We start from the raw sequence: 22,663 nt of genomic DNA, 5'->3' as shown, positions 1-22,663 counted from the left end.
TAGAATTTCGATACCTTAAAAGATTATTGTAGATACTCATTACGCATTCAATAATCAAAATGATTATCTTAGACTATTATTCTTTATTATTTTTTTAGAAGGACAGCAAGGCAAGGCTCCATTCAACTTGAACTTGGAAGGAAGTTTTGCCGTATGAAGAGTACTGTTTGTGGGACCCACACAGACACTCCCTCTCCCTCCTCCCTTCCTCTCAAGTCCCACACTGTCCCACTCATCCACCATCATCATATATTATAGGTGAACCGTAAGAATCCACATTTCTTTTTTAAACTTTATTTTTATTTTTCTTTATATATATATATATATATATATATATATATATATATATATATATATATATATATATATATATATATATTGTTAATGGTACTTGTTTGTTATTAGTTGTTATTTTTGAAACCAGCTTATCAACATTTTTTAATTGGTTCTGTAAGAAGCAACATTGTTACTACGTACTAGGTGTTTATGTTTGTTTTATTTTGTGAGTGGAAAGGTTTGAAATCACCAAACAGCCTTATTACTAATATCACTCATACATTTTATGCTTTCTGTCAACACAACATTATCAACATTGTTACTACTAGGTGTTTATGTTTACTGTTGTTTTCTTTTATCTGTTGCCAATGTATATATATTGTTAGAGTGGTGGATGCTGTTTTCACTTATCTTTGTCTTTTGTAATTAGATTTGTAGAAATTTCTTAAAGGAAGCTTAGTTATTGTTTTTTGCTTGTTTTATTTCAAGGTTTTTCTGTGGTGAGGCTACTGTTGAAAAATGGCTTTTAAGGGTTCTGATAAGTCAAAGTTCTGTGGTGTTGGTGATGGCCGCTTCACTTTTAAACGCCACACATCATCGTCAGAGTAAAGTACTTGGCCTTCAGAAGTGTGGAATCCAGTTTCTTACGATGACGATGATGTCCCTTTGTCACAAAGGCTATCCCGGATGTTGAATTCTGGAACATGGAGTACCGACCGTGATGTTACTCTTCAGAAGAGGCATAATACTGCTCTAATGTCATTGCCGGTTAAGAGGCCATTATTCGACAACAGAAGTTCCTTCAACACTTCTGTTAAGAAATCAAAGGTGTCACCATATGTTAATCAACATAAAGATAAAGACGATACTCCTTTGTCGAGGAGACTTGCAATGCCGGTTGGTAAATCTGCTGATAAATCACTTTATTCACTGAAGAAAGAACTCGCATTGGTAGAAAAATCATTTCATGAATGCAAAAAGAGAAGACAAGAAGAAGAGGAGAGATTGCAGTCCATAAAGAGAGATATCGAAGAGTGCTCCGAAGAGCTTGGAAATATGAAAAAGGAAATTAGTTGTGTTGAAAGAACCAACGAATCCCACAAGAAAATGCAGGAAAAAATTGAAGAATGCGTCAAGGATTTTGCAGCAAAGCAAGCACAGCTCCGTTTGATGGATGACTTGATTGGAGAGCACAAGCAAGAACTCAAGACAAAAGAAACAGAACTTCGTCCGGTCATGGATAACAATGATAAGGTCTGTGAAGGGAAGGAACAGGAACTCAAGGCTCTTTCCCAAAAAATTGCTCAATGTACTGTGGAACTTAAGGCCAAAGAGAAAGAGCGTGATGCATGAAAAAACTAATTGACGAACAAGCTGAAAGATTAGAGTCGGAAAGGAAAAAGTTACTTAGGATAATGCAATTAAGTATGAATGATCCACGTGCTCAAGTGAAGGACTTTGAGTCAATGAAGAAGCAATTTGAAGCCCAGGTTAAGGAGCATGAGTTAAAAGGGAAAAGTTACAGAGAACGAGCGGTTGAGCTTGAATCAAAGGAGAAGCTCTTTGAAGGTCGTGTAAAGAAGCTCAAGTCAAAAAAGAAGCAACTAAAAAATCAAGTGAAGGAGTTCGAACCAAAATTGGAGAAATTTCATGGCCAAATGAAAGAGCTTGAATATGAAAAGAAGCATTTTCATAGCCGGGTGAAGGAATTGGAATCAAAAGAAAGGCAACTTGAAGGACGAGCGAGACAGCTAGTGTTGAAAGAGGAGCAACTCAAAGGTCTAGTGAAAGAGTTTGATTCAAAAGAGGAGCAATTCAAAGACCAAGTGAAAGACCTTAAGTCAAAACAAAACCAACTTGATGTCCAGGTGAAGGAGCTGGAATCAGAAAAGAAGCAATTCGAAGGACAATTGAATGAGTTCCAGACAAAAGAAAAGCTGCTTGAAGACCAGGTGAAGGAGATTCAATCAATAAAAAATGAATTTGAAGACCGAGTAAAGGAATTTGAATCCAAAGAGGAGGAATTCAAAGCTCAAATGCAGAATCTCAAGGGTTTCGTAAGCCAAATGGAGGATTTCAAATCGGAAGGGAAACAATTTGAACGACGAGGGAAAGAGGCAGAGTCAAAAGACAAGGAGTTCAAAGTACACGTGAATGAGCTCATGCCAAAAGAGAAGCAGTTTGACGGACGCATGAAGGGTTTTGAGGCAATGCCGAGTAAATTTGATGGAAAACTGAAGCAGCCTGAGTTAAGAGAGAAACAATATGATGCTTTAATAGAACCAGAATTGGGTAAATGTTCTTTTTCATTGCAACCGTTTCTTTCATTGTTATTGATATTTTTAATTACCTGATCTCTCTAACTTTTTAAAGACATCTTTAATCATTTTAATGCTGAATGCCGTAGTCAAGTTGAAAATCTTCACTAGTTTTCATCTCACATTGTTGTTACTAATTTGGATTACATTTTTTGCTTTCTTGAACATAATTGGAAGCTTTTAAACACGATATTTTCCTCGCTTTAGTGGTTTATTTATAATATTATGTCAATGTAAAGTGACGATTATTGCACTGATGCAATTTTAATTTTAAGTACATTGCAAATATTGTTAAGCTTATGAGTTATAGTACTGGTTCAAATTTTAATATCCTTACAGACTATGAGGAAGAGGTTTTTCACTCTTTCATTTTATATAATATTTTATGAAGTTTATATTGCCAACTTGATTTACCGATTATTCAATAAAATATTGAGGAAGCTAAAATTTGTGCAACTAATTTTGCAGTTACATCATACACAGGTAATCAATTAAGTCCCGTCATTGATGAAAGAAGTTTGATGTTGCTCTCATGTGAGCAAACTGATGAGCTTGAGTTGTTTGATGATGACATTCTTGGTAATCTGAAAGGATCATCTGATCCATCAAAAGTTGTTTTGGATATAATACAGAACCCCATTATTAAAAAGTGTAACATAGGAGATGATGCTGTAATTATTGATGATAGCCACATTCTTCTGTTCGAAGAACTGAGGAAAATCTCACCAGATATTAGACCTCATGTAAAAGAAGAAGCAATGAAGCTAGCACTTGATTTGAAAGCAAACATAAGTCAAAACACTGAAAATCCGGCGGCGGTTCTTGGTTTTCTACTCCTTCTGTCAATTTATGGACTGGTTCCATCTTTCAATGAGGATGAGGTTTTAAAGCTATTTGGACTTGTTTCTCAGCACAACATCGCTGTGGAGCTGTTTGGGGCCATGGGTTTTGCAGATAAAATATCTGGCAAGATATCTATAATTTGCCTTGTTTTTCTTTCAATTGGTGTTATGGATCACCACATTTATACACATGAAAATAATTAGTCAAATACGTTTACATTATGAGGAAGAACTATGCATGATATATAAAATACAAATATATTAAGATATTAGTTGTAGGTAGGAAATTGAACTGATATGCTGTTGGCTTCATACACTTGATGCAAAAGTTTCATTTTGTTTTCCCAACAGTTCTCTCTCATCTGTTAAGAGAAAATTGACATGTTGGTTAATTCTTGAAAATGAAATACACAAATTTTGAACTATTTAGTCAAATATACTTCATCTTTTGTTTCATGGAGCTTATTGTATAGATGTTTTGGTCAGTTTAATGAAGTGGAATTTTCTTACATCTTGCAGGTTTTGTCAAGAATCTTATCAAGCAACGGCAATATGATGAAGCTGTCAGAATCAGTCGTGTATATAACTTCAGCGACAATAATAAACTATTTGGTCTCTTTGAAGAACATGTGCAGAATCTAAAACTAATTTCCGAGAGTATTAGCAAGGAAACTAACTCCATTGAAATTAGAGTCCTGATAGACATACACCCTAACGTGGCATACACCTTTCAACCTCCACACAGAATATTGACATGTGTCAACTTGGTCCCACACACAAAAAAACTCAGCCCAACTCATTTGTCTCTCCACTCTCTCTTCCGTCTCTTTCCTTCACCATCTCTTCTCCCTCTTCTTTCACCACCGTCGGCCACCCTTTGCCACCTCCACACACAGATCTAAGAGAGATGCAAGAGATTGGTTTGACAGCAATATGTTTGATGGGTTTAAAAAAAAATCTGTGAAATTTACTCCTCTCTGCAAAGAACGAATCAGATCAAACATATTCCTCTTCTTTTTCTTTTTTATTTTGTCATTTTTTTTATTATAAAAAGAAATTGTTGTTGAGAGTGGCGCTAACGGTGGTGGCAACGTGATGTCGCCGGTATGATGGTGGTTGTTGCGTTGCAGAGGGTGGTGTGTGTGGTGGAGAGAGAGATCTGTGTTTGTGTTTAGAGATAGAAGGGAGAAGAGAGAGAGAGAGAGAGAGAGAGGGAGAATCAAAAGCAAAAGATAGAAGCAAGCAAGGAGAGGGGCGGCGGCGGCGACAAGGCAAGAGGGTGGCGGTGGCAAGAGGGGGTTGGAGGAGGAAGAAGGTTCAGAGAAAATGAGAAGAGATAGTTGGAGGGTGAATTCAGAAAAAATGGATATGGAAATTCCAATTTTACCCCTGAGAAATATAAACTAGCCAAATATATGGTCTGTATGACCACATTTTTACAAATACGTGACTGCTATTTTTTCATAAATTAGAACTTGTCCGTCTTTAGCGTGATAAACTCGCCGATTGTAAATCAGGTTATTTATGGTTGGAAATGCTTTTAGTACGGTGATCAAATGAGATCATGCGTTCGATTCGCCTAAAAGGATATTATTTACACCTGGGAAAGAAAAACTAGCCAAAAATATGGTTTGTATGACCACATTTTTACAAATACATGACCACTATTTTTTCATAAATTAGAACTTGTCCGTCCTTAGGCGTGATAAACTTGCCGAGTGTAAAACTATTTATTTATGGTTGGAAATGCTTTTAGTGCAGTGATCAAATGAGATCATGTGTTCGATTCGCCTAAAACGATATTATTTACACCTGGTAAATATAAACTAGCCAAATATATGGTATGTGTGACCACATTATTACATATGTGTGACCACTATTTTTTCATAAATTAGAACTTGTTCGTCTTTAGGCGTGATAAACTCGTAAATTGTAAAATAAGTTATTTATTGTTGGAATTGCTTTTAGTGTAGTGATCAAATTAGATTATGTGTTTGATTCGCATAAAACAAGATTATTTATACATGAGAAATATAAACTAGCCAAATATATGTTTTGTGTGACCACATATTTTAAGGTGCGTGACCACTATTTTTTTCAGAAATTAGAACTTGTCTGTCTTTAGGCGTGATAAACTTGCAGATTGTAAAAGAAGTTATTTATCGTTTGAAAGGCTTTTAATGCAGTGATCAAATGAGATCATGCGTTCTATTTGCCTAAAACGAAATTATTTACATCTGGGAAATATAAACTAGCCAAATATATGACATGTATGACCACATTTTTACAAATACGTGACCACTATTTTTTCAGAAATTAGAACTTGTCCGTCTTTAGGCGTGATAAACTTGCAGATTGTAAAAGAAGTTATTTATCGTTTGAAAGGCTTTTAATGCAGTGATCAAATGAGATCATGCGTTCTATTTGCCTAAAACGAAATTATTTACATCTGGGAAATATAAACTAGCCAAATATATGATAGGTATGACCACATTTTTACAAATACGTGACCACTATTTTTTCAGAAATTAGAACTTGTCCGTCTTTAGGCGTGATAAACTTGTAGATTGTAAAAGAAGTTATTTATCGTTTGAAAGGCTTTTAATGCAGTGATCAAATGAGATCATGCGTTCTATTCGCCTAAAACGAAATTATTTACATCTGGGAAATATAAACTAGCCAAATATATGGTCTGTATGACCACATTTTTACATGAAATAAAAAAAACACATGAAAGAAAAAATAGTGGTAAAAAAAACATGGTTACTTAGCCAAATATATGGTCTGTATGACCAAATATATGGTCTGTCACTTAGATCAAGGTTTATTTAAACACATGAAAGAAAAAAAAAACACGGTTACGCCTTTGTAAAATTGTGGTTACACACTTCAAATATTTGGTTATACATAATTTTCCTGTGAAAACAATATTATTTTAAGGCGAGTTATCACTGAAATATCAAAAGTGATAAAATGTAGTACATCAAACAATAGAAAATACATGGTGGAATAAGTGCTTCAAACAATAAAACTAAAACTAAATAAGTTAGCCATATCATATACATGGTCGAATTAGTACATCACATAATAAAATAAAATTCAAAAAATTGAACGTAGTTGCTTGAAGTTGATTCTTCTGAGCTTGACTCGGATTTTTTATTGACTTCTATCAATGATTTCGTTTCAAAAACATGCCTTAACTGTACCTGAAAATGAACCATTTACACAAAAGTCAGAAACAGAAATTAAGTAATGAAAGAGATAATAAATAGAAAATGGAAAGTGTTTAATTGATGAAGAAAGGAAATATGTAGAAGGGAGTGAATCCCAATCTACCCCAGAGCCAAGCTCCTCATAGATGGAGAAAACTTTCTCTCTGCCTAACCATAATGGTTCAGCCAATATTCTTGCATAATCACTACAACTCACTTACCTCGCTATATATATACTACTAAAGCATAACAAACCAACCAACTAAGCATCCTACCTCACTCTTTATTTACCATATATCCTTACCACATTCATTATTATTGCATGATACCCTCTTTTTCCTTATGACTCCTACTCAGGTCTCTAACATATACATAATACACTCTTTCTTCTTATAGGTTTTACTTACAAATTAGAGTTCCAAGTCCCTGTGACTAACCAATGCAGCATGACAGGGCCTTCTCTTACTTGTTTTAAGAGATGAGTTGTATACAAACGAAAAGAGGAATATAGAGAATTGTTGAAGGTCTCATCCAGATTCCAGAGGCCCTATGTGCACCTTTTCAAATGTATACAAATGTATAAGAAAAGCAACATAGAGAGAAATATTTGCAACAAAGGCAATCTTTCAAAAGTTACAAACAATAAATAATTAAGAATAGAAAGACACACCTCAGGCTTGCCATACTTGTTCTTCCTAAATTTCAAGGATTTTGGATCAATTTGACAATTTGTCTGGTCTAACAGCAAAAAAAATTGTTTAAATACATGACCTCTGTTGCGATATAGAAAGAATCAAAACCAAATGATACAAGAACAAGAACAATATACAAATAACAAATGTTCCACCAAACAAGTAGGCTATATGTCTATCAGAGAAAACATAAGCAAACCAATTATGTTAAAAGCTGTAACAAACAAAAATTAACATTAATAATCAGTTTGCATAACAATCACATCCCATTAGTGGAAAGATGTTTAAACATGCTGAAACAAAATGACTCAAACCTTGAGCAAATTTAAATTAAATACACAATATTCTCAACACCTCAATTTGATGGATCAAAGGTGAATGAGAGGCTGCACAAGTCTTCACTATTCTTATCTCAAGATAACCCTCCACCAAAATTCAAGGTATGGTTGTATTCAATTCATCTTGATGGTGGTGCATGGCAATGCCACACCGTAATTATATGATGTCCAAATTTAATATCATCCTATATTGACCACGAGATATGTCAAATGTTCTATTGAATTTTGGCGACAAGCAAGAAGATTCACTATTATTTTGATTGAATTGAATCGAGCTGCAATAGACGTAAATCATCCCTAAACACTTGATCCTCAATTATACTTCCAACACCATTCAACCAAACCAACATTATCTAAAGCTTAAGTGATTCTCAAAATTCTTCATCATCTTTATCAAGTCTAGTATTATCAGCAAATTAAATACTAAAAACCTAGAAAACTATCATGATAAGTGCTTATAACATTAAACCTAATTCATTAAATGCAAAAAATTAACTTTGATTTTGAAAAACTAATTTCAAAATCAGTGTTTACTAATTTCGAAACTAAGAAGAGTTTATCAGTGTTTACCAATTTCAAAACTAAAGTTGTTTTTCAATTATTAACATTATTCAATGTAATTTTTCAAAACCATTTTCAAAACACAAAATCCCTAAATTACAACCCTCAAACCCACAAATTGAAGGAAAAATTTGAGATAGATCTCACCTTCAACAAAGATGGAGAATCAGCAATAGAGGCAGTCCGACAATAGAGAGTGGTAAATCTGTAGATGCAGTCCAGCAATGAGCCCAACACAATAAAAAAAACGTGTGAGCAAATCAAAGGGAACAACTCCTAATTTATTATCGCAAACTTCATTTCACTCATCTGAAAATCCAAACAAACTCTCTTATTCTTTTTTGCTCAGATTCGAACAATACATCTGAAAATTGAGATTTTGTTGATGATTGTGTTTCTAGTTAAGATCTATGTTTTGTTTTGCTGATTTTGAATGTTGTGTTTTCTGGGTTCTGATGGGGACGATGGGACACAATTGCAAGAATGACGGTGGTGTCAGATATGAGGCGGCGATGGTGGTGGTGGTGAGAGTGTGTGACGGTCGTCGGCCGTTGAGAATGATGAAGGTGTCGACGAAATAAGAATATGGATGGGAGAGAGATGAGAAAAGTGAGGATGAAGGTTGGACCTTTGGTCTTCGCCGCCGTCGTCGCCGTAAACAGCAAATGGTCGGTGGAGGTTGTGGAGATGGTAAGGGTTTGAGAGAAGAGAAAGAAGGAAAGAAAAAATGAGGGTGAAGGAAGAGAGATAGGGTTTGTTTTGGACAAAATCACCCCTTATTTTTTACAAATGGACAAAATTGCCCCATGCCACATAAGGAGTGGTAGGAGGTGTATCACCAAAAGGGTGTTCACCAATCTTTTTCCTTGAAATTAAGGTTCATTATTTTTTTTCTTATTCAATTTTTATTTTATGAAACATTCCAATTTTCGTACCCCTTCATGATAGTTATAAATACTTTGAATGTGAACTCAGGACAAAGCCAAAAAAACAAGAAGTTGCTAGTCTCATAGCTGTTCTACAATGCATTATTGATAACAACCTAGAATTCAAGGATCTACTTAACAAGATTGACAATCGTATTCTTGAGCTACAAAGAGGCAAATAGTGTTTTTACTGGAACCAGTGAGTGTCATCCTCCCAATAGGCAACAACCTAATGTAAATATATGCGGTAGAGAAAAACTGCTAACACGTTCCCTTGTAAACGAGTTAACAGATTTATCGCAGAACTGGTCAGTTTTGATAAAGTAAAATTTTGTTGCAGCTTGTAGATTTGTTCAGAATCTTATCAGAAAGTAGCAATCAATTGAACCTGTTAAATTCATTTGTGCATATAATAACACGGCTGAAAGGCAAATAGTATTGGTATTTGAAGCATCATGTATTAACATGATTCTCTCTATTCCTCTTTGTTGAGATAGTGTAGTATTTGTTTAGTATTATTCCCCTTTAGTTGATTCTTTTCCCTAATCTTAGAGATTGAGTAAGTTAAGCATCATGTATATAAACTGAATTCTCCTTATCATAAAGCACTCCAGGAAGTTGAACAAATATGCAAACCATTTAGCCAAATGTGTAATATATTTTAAGCATAATCAAATTTTGAAGTAAAAAATCATTTTAGTCTCCTAGAAAAAAGATATGACCCCCCACAAATAGTCTTTTAAAATTGGTGACTGCTCTAAGAGTCCCTGCATTGCTTAATTTGCAGGAAAAACAACTAAGGGAAGTTGTCTTCGGACAAAATCGATGAACCCTAAAATCAAACCAATCCGAAGTTACTTGATCTTTTTTGGTTTGGATCAAAAACCAAAACGAAGGAAACCAAACTGGATTGGGTTGGTTCTCGATTTTTAATTTTGAAATCCAATAAACCGATGAACCAAACTGATAAACTTACTAAACTTATTAAACCCACTTTGACTTAGTCCAAGCCCCACGCTTTACTAACATTATCACTCAAACAGCATGAGTCAGCAAGCTCATTTCTACTATTACTCCCTCCGGTCCTAAATATAAGCAAATTTGACTTTTTAGATTCATTCAATTAATGATGTATGTGGTCCATAATATGAACCACATACATTATTCATTGAATGAACCTAAAAAGTTAAATTTGCTTATATTTAGGACCGGAGGGAGTAGTTGATAAAAAGATTATTGGATTTGCAATGTATAGAAGTTTCATAGTAGTTTATTTTTTTATTGGAACTAACTACAATGTGAATAGGGATATATCTGACTTTTTAATCATTTGCTCAAAATGTATTTTTTATCTTTTAACATATATATTCAAAAAAATCTTTTAACATATATATTCAATTCTTTTTTTTTTTTTGGTACAAACATATATATTCAATTCTATGTGAACACATCCAAACACATGTCTATCCACTTATTGGATTATAACTGTTCATCATGAATGAGATTTTCTCAGAATTTTGATTTATCTTAGAGGGGTAAATAATTTTAATAGGGAGTGGCCCGCTTAAGAACCCATTATTATTGCTAAGAATAGGTAAGTACACCTATTAACATATTTAATTCCAAACCTGGCTTATTAAGACCATGTGATCCGCACCTTTCATCAAATATAGCTAAATAAAAAAATTATAAAGTAGTCTTCATGATAGAATGCTTTAACTGATTTCACTTATTTCACTTATTACAGTAGAAGGCTCTGATTTGACCGGTGTAAACTGCACTGTGCATTCTTTTTTTATTATATTTGAACAACTTCCAAGAATTTAGAACTCAGCAGATTTGATGGTCTTAACTATTACAATCTGCACTGTGCAGGCTATCTCTTGATAGAGGCAGCAGCTATGCTGTAGTCTATGTAAGCTATATGAAATAAACATGTAAAATAAGAAAGTTATGAGCCTTTCCGGGTAACTCCTATAAATAATACATTGTTAGATTTATTTAGCACCATTGTTCTTATCTACTTTAGTTCTTTGATAAAATCTGAAATTGCATTTGCTTGAGTGATATAAGATTGGAAAACATGCGTGGAGGATTAGATCCTGCAAAAAAAAAAAAACAATGTTTTATACACTAAATCCTAAAACATATATACATTGTTGCATTGCATTCCATCCATTTTTTAATTGTAGTGGATTCAAAATGTTTCTTTGAAATTCTCATGTTTTCTTTTCCTGCAGAGTATTGTGAAGAAAGAGTGGGCATTATTAGTAGAGTTATTACAAGAGAGGTGGTGATTAAAGAGAAAAATAAATGTAAGAAACAGGAGAAATTGTTTACAACAGCCAACTATACACAGTTTAACCTCTTCATTCTCTTACTTTTCACATATACAAAGGTACTCATCAAATTCCCGCTATACATCATTTTATGGTATTCATTAAATCATACATAAAGTTGGATGTTTTTTCACTAAATCATTAAATCATACAGAACATAAACTGAAATTCAAACCACAAAAATTAAGTTTAAAGCTGTGTTTTTTTTTCTATAAATCTAATCACTAAATTATACAAAAGCTATACTTAAACTAAAACTAAATAAATTATCATGCAAAGCTGGATTTTTTTCACCAAATGATAACTAAAGCTAAAAACAACAATTCATATTCACTTTTTGACCCATCATTTTATGGTATTCATTGAATTTCTATTATCTTCATTTTTGCAGTTGCATGCCCTTCTTATAAAGTAAATTATATATCTTCTCTAGATTGAGAAGTTTAAGTTATAACATCTCAATAAGGAGTCAATTATAAGTTTCTTTAAAAACATAATATTGTTTTATTTAAAAACATAATATTTCTTTAACATATCATTTAAATGCTCACAAGTCACTTCTACAACTAGCTTTCTAAAATTTCTAAGTTGTATAGCAGGTATATGAAAAAAGACCTTCATAGGAAAAGGCATAACCCCTATGCATTATTTCAACATATTCATTCAGAACACAACCTCAATGCATTTAGAAATGGTTGGTTATGCTTATCTAACAACAGAAAAAGAGGTATTAGATAGATAAGGAAAACTTACAGGTCTTTGTTTTCATCATGTCTACTTTTGACTCCTTGCTGAACTATTGCTTCTTCCAGATCCCCAAACTCAACCATATCCCATTGCTAACAAACAAAGAAAAAACAAAGCAAAACATATTAAATATTAAAACAAAACAAAAATGAATGTAAACAAGCGAGATACAATAAAACAATATTCACAAAATAAGGAGAAATTAATTATTGAAGAACTATACATCAAGCTTGATAAGGTTTTCCTTATCCTGTGACAATTTGCATAAGGGTCAAGATTAGTTGAATGTCCTAATTAGAAATATTATTTAAAATTAGGAACTTTTTATATTAGTGTTGGCTAGAAGATACAAAAGTTGTGAAAATTACATTATTCCCCAATGCTAATAAGACTTTTGCCCCATCACATCTATTAGAAATGGTTAGGCTATATATATACAGAACAGTGTAAATTGATTAAAGAATGAACTTAATTAAAATGGAGGGAAAAACGTACAGTAGGTGAATCTAGGTGGGGGAAGTGGGTGTCTCTCATCATAACTCAGTAGGTCGCTGCTCTGGAAATGTGCATATTAACCACAAAAAACAAGAGCAATCAGTTGTACGCATAAGAGATACTAAAAAAAGAATCTACATTATGTATCCTAATTTAGAAGAAACTCTCAATTCACAAGTTTTAAATTTAATTTGATTCTTTTCATGTAAGCATTCCTTTTAAGAGGCTAAACTACCATAAATTAGTCTATGAGTATGACTGGGTTATGCAACACTGCAGTATAATAGAACTTATAAAGAACTTAAGGAAATAATAGAACTTTTGCTTGAAAGATTCCTAACAGATATTACCAAACTTTTGAATATGAAATAATTATGATAGTGTTCAGATAATTCAAGATGATTGCAAATCAAAAACATAAAAAATAAACGTTAGCATTTTAAGTTTCCCTACACTCTAACAAGTTTAGATTCAATCTAAAGAGAGTGCACAAAAGAAATTGTTTATGAAAGCAAAGATTCAAACTGTTTTTCATGAGCAAATATGAAAAACACTTGCGTTTTCATCTTTAATGGAAATATGATTGGAGTGTAAAAGAAAAGTTGAATCTTTGAATTTCTCATTAAATATGTCCAGCATGTGAATATACAACAAAAATTTTGATAGAATTGGTAGCCTCTTTTTTGCATTATCTTATGCATTGAAAACGAGTAAATATGGTATGTTGGATGAGTATTATTACCTTGATTTTGTAAGTGGTGCTACTTGTCATAAAGAGTAAAACGAATTAAAGTGGGAAAATATAAGACAATAACAAACCAAACATTTAAAGACGGTTATATTGGATGCTGCAATTGTAAGCCGAAAATCTCAAAATTATTATAAATTATAATATCATGTAACGATGAATTTTTTCTTTTTTACTGAATCATACAAGTTAAACTTCAACTCAAACCCAAGATATTGGCAAGCAAAGTTGTTTATGTTCATATTGTCTTATGTTCATGCACTGATAGCATTGTTTATTCTTGGTATTTGACCATTTAGAGTTATTTGCAAGAATATTCTTATTGTTTATCATACAAGTTAAACAATTCTAACATTCTCCCTTAACATATGCAAGAATATTCAACCATTTAGAGTTATTTGCCCCCAATAAAAAAAACTGATAAGCAACATAAATTTACTTCAATTACAGCTAATTCGTAAAGAATGTTAGAATCTAACACAAATTATTTTAAATTTTTGAAGCACGTAGGACTATTTTTTATTAAAACCAAAGAGAAATTGAATTTCTTTTTACTTCTTTTTATTATAAAAATAATATTCTTCTGGTCTCTTGTGAAAAAACTTTTTTTTATTTTTTTATAACAAATTAGGTTTAACCTCTTTTCATTTGTTTATCAGAAGTACTATAAAACAAATACAACAGAAAAGACATAAGAAATAAAGACAATGTGAATCTTCACTTCAAGAAACATGACAATTAAGAATGCGGAGATAAGAAAATAAGAAGATGAGTATAAGAAAAAAGATGAGTGTCAGAAGTCTCATGATTATAAATCTTAAAAGTTAATCTCATTTTCAAGAAATTTTCATGTAAAGTTGGATTTTTTTTTCTATATATCACTAAATCATACAAAAGTGATACTTCAACTCAAACTCGAGAAATAATCATGCAAAGCTAGATTTTTTTTGCCAAATCAAACAAAAGTTAAACTCATTTTCAAAAAATTATCATGTAAAGTTGGAAGTTTTTCACCAAATCATACAAAAGTTAAAATTGAAAATCAAACTCAAGATATCATCATCATGCAAAGTTGGATAGTTTTTCAAAGAATCACTAAATCAGAATATCATAAATAAGTAAATGCTAAAGAAAACATGGTATTATAGTATGAACCAGCAGTGAGATCACTTGCAAAACAAGCTCCAACATCATTATCACAATTGTCTTTCACACGATAGATCTTCTCTAAATTGAAAAGTTTAAGGTTTAACAACATATTATTTTGTTGGGAGTTCTTTCTGTATTCACCATTTACATTTTCACAAGTCGCATCTAGACCTAATTTCTTTAAATTTCTAAGTTGTATAGCAAACTGTATTTAACAAATTGTCCAAAAAAATATTATTGCTCTCTAGATTAAATTAAGAAAATGATGAAGAAGAAACATAGATCCAAAAACATTTTCAACAAGAACATCTTACACTTCTCTCATTAAGAGTTTTTTGTTCACTTTTTCCTTTTTACCTCTTTGCTAAGCTCAGATTGTGTTCTTCCAATTCATTTTGCACTTTGCAGGAGAGTTCAAAGTTTCTCTCCTTTCTCCAGTCAACAGTAGACTTATTTTCTGTAAAACATAAATAAAATATCTTTCTAAATTATTATTTTTCAACAAAAAAAATATACAAAATGAAATCTGGGTATACATACTCTTTTGAGAGAGAAAAAAAACACTATAAACATAATAATAAATAACAAAATTTAAAATGAATAAACAGTTTTTTCAGGTGTAAGTAAAAGACAATAACACCAATTTTATATCTACACATATGCATTCTTCATTCTTTTATTTGTTATGTTCATATCATCTTTAACAAACTATCATGTTTTTTCTTGCTTAGGTTCATAACCACACACATTCTACATGAAGGGTCATCTTTTACATTACTTTTTCAAGCTTCAAATACAAAATGAGCAACGCCTTCAATATATCAACACCAAAAACAGAAGAAAAAAAGGTAGCAACATATTTGTTTCAAAAATACAAAGTTCAATATATTTCATAATTACAGAACTATTATCTTCACATTTTTAACAAATTTTTATTCTTTTCCACTACAGAAGATATATTTGCACAACTATGAACCTTGACACAATACATCAGGGTAAAAAGAAAATAATACTTTGTACCAACACACTTTCATATTTTTATGTTTTTCTTCATATCATCATGTAAAACTAACTACACTTTTTTTTCCAGCTGAACCAACATGACATGTTCTACATCTAAGGTATACAAAACATATCATTCATATTTTGTATTTCTTTTCTATTACTTTAAAAGGAAAGAAAGAACAAAAATTATAATTCACTGATTTTCATTCATCGGTGGTAAAAAAAAATAACTTCATTTTCTTAAATGATTTTCGCAGGACCAAAAAATTAAAAGGAATTTTTTTATAAGATAAAATAAAATAAAAGGATTATCATTATTATCAAATCTAAAAAAGGTCAAACAGATTCACTGATCTACAAATAAAAAAAATCCTACATTTCTTGAAAATACAAAATCACCTCTAATTCCATCTTTTGATTATTGTTGTTGTTGCATGTAGGATGACAAAACAGAGGCAATTGTCATTGATGTTGTCTCCAGCGAAGTTACTCCGACTGTAATTTTTTGTGGATTTCGTTGTTGATGCTCAGAGTAAGCAGATGACAAGCATCATTTTTGCACATGTGACTCACGGTGGCCGGAAAATATGAGAGAAATGCAACCTCAAAATTTTATCTCCTCAAAACTTTAAATAAATCTATGGGTTTTCTTGAGGAGAATGAGAGGTAAAGAATGGTGGTTTTATTTTTTGAAGGTGATGGCTGGATTTTGTTGAAAATTAGAGAGAAGGTAATGGTTGTTAGAGAGAGGAGGAAGAAACGTAGATATGAGAAAGGAAGGGAGGGTGGCGGCTAGGGTTAGAGGAAGTGGAATTTTGTTGCTGATAGGTTTTTATATGTGGGTTACTGGGTTACTGGTTTGGGCTTTTGTGGGTTACACTTACTGGGTTCTGGTTGGGTTTTTGAGCCCATTAACATATTTTTTGAAGGTATATAAAATCATTGTGTAAAATGAATAATAATTATTTTACACGGGATAAGTTCTCATTGATACAGATTTAAAAATAATTTTTTTAGACGGAAAAAGTCGTCATTGATGCAGGATTAAAAATAATCATTATATATGAGACAAGTCGTCCCTTATACAAATTTAAAAATAATTATTATACAAGGGACAAATCGTCGCTGTTACAAATTCTTAAATATTTATTTTGCACAATAAAAGTTGTCAATCTTAAAAAGTTTAATGCTATTATTAGACAGTGGACATGTTGTCATTGATAAAAATTAAAATAGTTATAACTCAAGAAACAAGTCGTCGTTGATATGTTTTAAAATAAGTATTATACACGGGTCAAGTGGTCAATGTTAAAATAAAAAAAATATTAAACAAAAAGTCAAGTCGCCACTAATACATATTTTGAAATAAAAGTTATAGACGAGACAAGTTGTCAATGCTTTGCTCAAAAAAAAGTTGTCAATGCTCAAAATTTTAATATAATATTTTTTTTTGAAAGATTTATACATGAGACAAGTCATCAACGATATAAATTTTGAAATAATTTTAATATAATTTTTATACACAGGACAAGTCATCAATGAGTACAAGCCCTTAACAAACGTGTCATCTCTACAATTCGATCAGTGGTACCGAGATTTCATGTGTGGGTTATACACACTTGTTCTAATGAATAGTTGGTTCAAAACTTGTCTGTCATTCCATTTGGGGATGAGTGAAAACTTAACTCACAAAGTAAAGGTTCAAATGTGGCAAGGAAATTTAGATTTCTGGGAACTTAACTCACAAAGTGAAAAAGTCCTTTTTTATTTTTGTTTGGAGTTCTTGCTTTTTTTTTTTAATCAATGGTTTTTTGTTTGTATAGGAATTTAGATTTATGTGAACTAATCTCTCTATTTTTAGAGATACATTTTGACTTAGGGGGTGTATTGGATTGAGATTTTAAAAGATTATTTTGGCAAACAAAATCCTGTAGATTTTAAAAGACTTTGTGTGATTATATTGATTTTATGGGATTTTAAGAGACTTTTTAAAAATGACTTTAATCTCTCTATGTTTATTGGGGTTGACAGTGTGTTGCGTAAGCAATTTTTTTATTTTTTTTAATTCATTTTGACCCAAACCGTAGTTCATCTACTCGTTTTATGTGCACCTGGTGACTCCTCTCTGGTGGCCAAGTAACTATGAAATGCATGAGCATACAATTCTCCACATATGCATAAGTATTTCTAATCATATGCAATTTCTCAAATTTATCATCAACATATGTAACTCATTATTCTCAAGAATACGACTTTGCATATGTAAACATTTACTCATCTTGACAACCACGTATTCTTGAACACGTAAGCATATACGAAGCAATTATAAAGATAAATATCACGTCACTTTTGTGGAAAAGTATATAAAAATATAGAGGTGCCCTTGCCTCGATTAGCTTTTCCCCCAAACAAATACGTCCTTTTCTCTTCTACCTCATTTAGTCATCAAAGTCCCTCAAGAACTGAATAGCCTTCCCATAGATGACATTCTAAATTTTCTCACATCAATAACACCTCCAAGTAAAGGCCTTTCTTTCTCCTATCAGTGATTTTTCCAACTCACACTCAAAATTTCTCATAATCTCACTTGTCTCTCAAAGTTCACAAAACCAACACTCGAGAGAAAGGAATGAGAAAATGAAGAAGTAGGGAGATGATTGGACTTGAGAAAGAGCAAGACAACTTGATCATTTCCTACTCTGGAAAGCCACGATTTTGAAGGTTAAGGATAGGCCCAAGACGGGTTACAGGGTTCATTATAGGCCCATTTCCTACTCTGGTTTGTAGAAGAATGGATCTTGGTAATTAGGCATGACACCAAAATCCGTACATGTGGGTACCCGTCTAAACCCACTCCAATTGGACGGGATTTCTCGCTTTGACTAGGTTTGGATATGAGTTTGGGTTTTTCTCGATTTAAAAACATGGCTACAAGACGGGTTACAAGGATATAGGTATCCACCCCAAACCCTCACCTGAATCCACCCCCGAATGCTAAAAATTACTTTATCACTCTTTTTATATAGATAAAAACGCAAATCCTAAACCATTTCACTCAATCAGTAAGAATGTCAGTATGTGTTTACATTCACCCGAGTTTTCTCTCTTCTTCCACATCTCACACCCTCAATCTCTCTCTTCTACATTATAACATTGCCCTATGGGTTGGAAAAACTTCTTTCTGTATTTAAAAAAATGATTCGCTTTGGAAAAACTTCTTTCTACATTATAACATTGTGTAAACATTTTGTCCGTTTTGTATTGTGTTTTCTACAATATGTTTAATGTTGCTTTGTGTTTTGAAAGTGCATATGGGTGAAAAAGGGAAACAAGGTGAACAGTTTCAAACAAAAAGGGGTATTTTTTACATTGTGAAGTTGAACAGTCTGTGAAAGGATGTGCTCTTTATCAATGCATCTTTAGCACAACAGAGTACAGAAAGAGAGATTGTATTCTTCTTTGTGGATTTCCCCTTGATGGTTAATATTATGTATGTGTGCTTTGGTGGTTTTTGTATTATTGCTGCTGTTACTGAGTGATAATATTTATTCTTAACCGAATATATTTGGTCTGCTCACGTTGTTTTCTAACTTAAATAAAAATTAACAGGATATTCCAGCCGTGCGTTGCACGGGTTCGTACACTAGTTTTCTTATAAACATCTAATCTAGGCATCTCCTTTAAAAACAAATCTAATCTAAGCATCTAGCTACTCTGTTATTTGAAAATACTACTTTTTTAATTGCATTTCCAACATTATCAATTTATCAATTTTTATGACTTTTTAATTTGAATTTTTATGACAATAAGAGCTGTTATCTTTTTTTTTTTTTTTTGTTATCTTTCATCACTAGTAATAATCCTACTAATGTTTTTTTTAAGGGAGTAATTATATTGCGAAGAGAAATGTTAGCAATATTATATTTCTAACATTCACTCTCATATTAAATGAAATTTACGTGGATCTCCAATATTATATTTATAACATCCTCTCAATATTATATCTCTCAGATTATGTTGGATTCGTTTTTAAAATGTAACACCCACATAAATTTCATGCAATAAAAAAGATCGATGTTCAAAAAAGTGTCCATATCACTTCTCATTCTTCTAATGTTATTGTTCTAATTTCTACCCAAAATAATGTTAAGGGTCTTGCTAACAAGTGTTCTAAGAATATTGTTTAAGAAACCCATTAAAAATACAAATCAAAATATAAGTAAAAATCATAATTATACAATTTTCAAATAAAAAATTTATATTTTTATATTTTTAAACAATGTCTTAAAGACGTTTAAGAACATTTTTCCTTCTCTCAAAAAAAAAAAACATTTTTCCTAACTATAATGTTCTAATTTAATTTTTGCCAGCACTAGTTTAGTTTTATCTTATGAGGAACGGCCTCTGCACAGTTTTGTGACCCCACTCCAACATACAACTAAGCTCACGGTCAACCAAAGACAACATCAACCTTTTCATCTTCTGTGTCTGTCTCATTTTCATTTTCATTTCACTTTCAAAACCCCAACCAATTTCTAAATACCCATTTTCCATTTCCTCTTCCATTCTTGTCTTCTTGAGCTACTCTATCTTTCTGTTCACTACAAGAAGATAACGCAAAGCATTTCACATCATATGGAACTAATTGGTAAAATCCTCCACTTCTTTTTATTTTATTTTCTTGTCTTTTGTTGAGAAAATCAAATATCATGCAATGTTAGAGCTACTGAATGTGTTTTTATATGTTCAAACTTTTAAAGTTTACATTTTTTAACATTGGCATTGTTTTATTATGATTAAAAGTTAAATGTTTATTTTTTAGGTTTTTTTTCGTTTGATATCACTCTTGGAAATGTATATTATATTTAATTAATGATTGATTGTCCTAGAAATTCTTTGAAAGTCTTCAAAGTTAAAAGTTTAAGTTTTTATTTTTTTTATCCCAGGATTTTGAGGTGTTATTGTAATTGCTGATGTTAAAAGTTCCGGTTTCTATACTTGAATGATGAATTTTGAAGCTTCTGATAAGCTAAAATTTGATAAAAAAACATTGCATTCGGCTTCTCGTGAAGACTATGAATCTGAAGATGATGATGATGTTCCTATTTCCTGGAGAATTAGAAAGCATGACATGTCAACTGATAAATCATTTTCCTTGCTGAAGAAAGAACTTGCATTGGTAGAAAACTCATTTGAGGAATGCAAAAGGAAAAGGCAAGTAGAAGAGGAGAGACTGCAGTCCGTAAAGAGAGATGTTGAGCAGTGCTCTAAAGAGCTTGAAAATAAGAAAAAGGAAATTAGTTTTGTTGGAAGAATTAACGAAGTTCACAAGAAAATGCAGGGGAAAATTGAAGAATGCGTCAAAGATTTTGTAGCAAAGGAAGGGCAGCTCTCTTGGATGGACGACTTGATTGGAGAGCGCCAGCAAGAACTCAATACAAAAGAGATGGAACTTCGTGAAGTCATGGATAACATTTCAAAACAGAAGAAATTTGAAAGCCAGATGAAGGAGCTGGTGAATGATTTGGTATCCAGACATAAGCATTTTGAAAACCGAACGAAGGAGCTTGAGTCAAGAGAGAAGCAACTTGATGGCCGAATGAAAGAGTTAAAATTAAAAGAGGATGAATTTGAAGGCCGGGTGAAGGAGCTCGAATCTGAAAAGAAGCATTCTGAGAGCCAACGGAAGGAGCTCGAAACACCAAGAAAAGCAATACGAAGAACAAATGAAGGAGTTCCAGTCAAAAGAGGAGGAATTCAAAGGACACGTGAAGGAGTTTAAAACTAAGAAGAAGCAATTTGAAATCCACGTTGAGGACTTCAAATCCAAAAAGAAGCAATTTGAAGAACGATGGAAAGAACTCGAATTTGGATTATGTTGTGCATCCTCTTCACAAAAACAGCTTTTGAAGTGCACTCACTTCGTCGGAGACACTCTCACCTCACCCTGCAACAACCACTGCCACAATGATGTTCTATCGCAGGTTGACACCGCCAACATCATCCCCCTAGCGTCCTCCGCTCCCATCTTCATCACTCCTCCCGCTATCCAGCACGTCCCCCAAGACATTTTTCACACTCCGTTGGAAGAATCGTCAGTTCCCTCTTTTGATATTGATGTTACTCATTGCGTGTTTAATCAGGCCATTGTTGATGTCGATGATGAGTCTCAAGTGTTTTTTGATATGGTTGGGTTTGAGGATAGTGACGAGTTTATGGATTTTGCAAAGGATTCTTAAAGGGACTGCAAATGAAAGGGAATCTGGGAAGGCTAAGGGAAAAAGCAAAGTTTCCTGTTTTTGATGTACCGAAAGTTCTTTTGGAGACTGCTGATGAAGAAGAAGAAGATGATGGTCTTACTGTGTTCGAAACTGGGAAGCGTTATGATATTACTTTTCCTCGTCCAAGCTGGTGGCCGGATGATATGAAATCCAAAATCTTCAATTTTGTTGATCAGGTCAACAAGTAGAGGTGATGAAGCTCTTTCCTGACAGACTCTTTATTTTTTGAGGGCACAATGTGATAGAAGAACATTCTGTTATAAAAGGGTGGGGAGGGAAGGTTAGTGAGTAGGTCGTTGAGAAATATTGTTAGAGTTGGTTAGACTTAGAAGAGTTTATCTCTGGTTAGGAGCATTGTACTCTGGGAGGAGTGTTCACACTCCGGTTTATCTCTTTCTTTTCTGTTACTCCATCATTAGAGAGCTCTTTGAGCTCATCATTATCATTCAACAAAATACAGTTTCGATTCTTGATTTTACGGGTTCCATCACATTGGTGTTGCTTTCATGGAGGATTCTCAATAGTATGTGTGGTCCTTGTACTTCAATCTGTGTTTGATACTAACCGATTATGATATTGTTAGGAAGGATTATAATTTCTAGGGTCTTGTTAACCAGTGTAAAAATTGTCTTGGAAACATAAACTGTTACTTTTGACTAACTAATTATTACACCACTTTTTAATAAAATCTTACCTCTTTTAGCTGCTTAACCAATGCTCCGGGGGCACTGGTT

At 32.6% G+C, this 22,663-nt stretch overlaps 2 long non-coding RNA genes and 2 pseudogenes across 7 annotated transcripts; 2 read left to right on the top strand and 2 right to left on the bottom strand.

Annotated features, from left to right (window-relative positions):
* Positions 1-795: 795 nt before the first annotated feature.
* Positions 796-4,338, top strand: LOC146950699 (uncharacterized; annotated as a pseudogene). The gene is made up of 4 exons (XR_015028085.1): positions 796-838; positions 902-2,568; positions 3,078-3,560; positions 3,956-4,338. The product of XR_015028085.1 is annotated as an uncharacterized LOC146950699 (transcript).
* A 1,963-nt stretch (positions 4,339-6,301) lies between these two features.
* LOC146950698 (uncharacterized) lies at positions 6,302-9,112 on the bottom strand. Of its 3 annotated transcripts, none has more exons than XR_015027672.1 (4): positions 8,387-9,112; positions 7,319-7,386; positions 7,115-7,205; positions 6,302-6,642 (listed from the first exon to the last, which is right to left on the bottom strand). It is a non-coding gene; the product is annotated as an uncharacterized LOC146950698 (long non-coding RNA). The 3 variants fall into 3 exon arrangements; XR_015027673.1 differs by having other exon boundaries at positions 7,319-7,381; XR_015027674.1 differs by lacking the exon at positions 7,319-7,386.
* Positions 9,113-10,854: 1,742 nt separating this feature from the next.
* LOC146950697 (uncharacterized) lies at positions 10,855-17,110 on the bottom strand. 2 transcript variants are annotated; one of them, XR_015027671.1, is made up of 5 exons: positions 16,048-17,090; positions 15,001-15,100; positions 12,747-12,807; positions 12,258-12,343; positions 10,926-11,267 (listed from the first exon to the last, which is right to left on the bottom strand). It is a non-coding gene; the product is annotated as an uncharacterized LOC146950697 (long non-coding RNA). The 2 variants fall into 2 exon arrangements; XR_015027670.1 differs by having other exon boundaries at positions 10,855-11,267; positions 12,747-15,100; positions 16,048-17,110.
* A 3,055-nt stretch (positions 17,111-20,165) lies between these two features.
* Positions 20,166-22,033, top strand: LOC146950696 (uncharacterized; annotated as a pseudogene). The gene is made up of 2 exons (XR_015027669.1): positions 20,166-20,296; positions 20,595-22,033. The product of XR_015027669.1 is annotated as an uncharacterized LOC146950696 (transcript).
* Positions 22,034-22,663: the final 630 nt, after the last annotated feature.

The sequence above is a fragment of the Medicago sativa genome, chromosome 2, assembly GCF_051527215.1.
Source record: "Medicago sativa cultivar Bolivia chromosome 2, Bolivia_mono, whole genome shotgun sequence".
NCBI classification, from domain to species: Eukaryota; Viridiplantae; Streptophyta; class Magnoliopsida; order Fabales; family Fabaceae; genus Medicago; species Medicago sativa.
The sequence above is the reverse complement of the archived record's forward strand: the minus strand, read 5'-3'. Positions and strand labels throughout refer to the sequence as shown.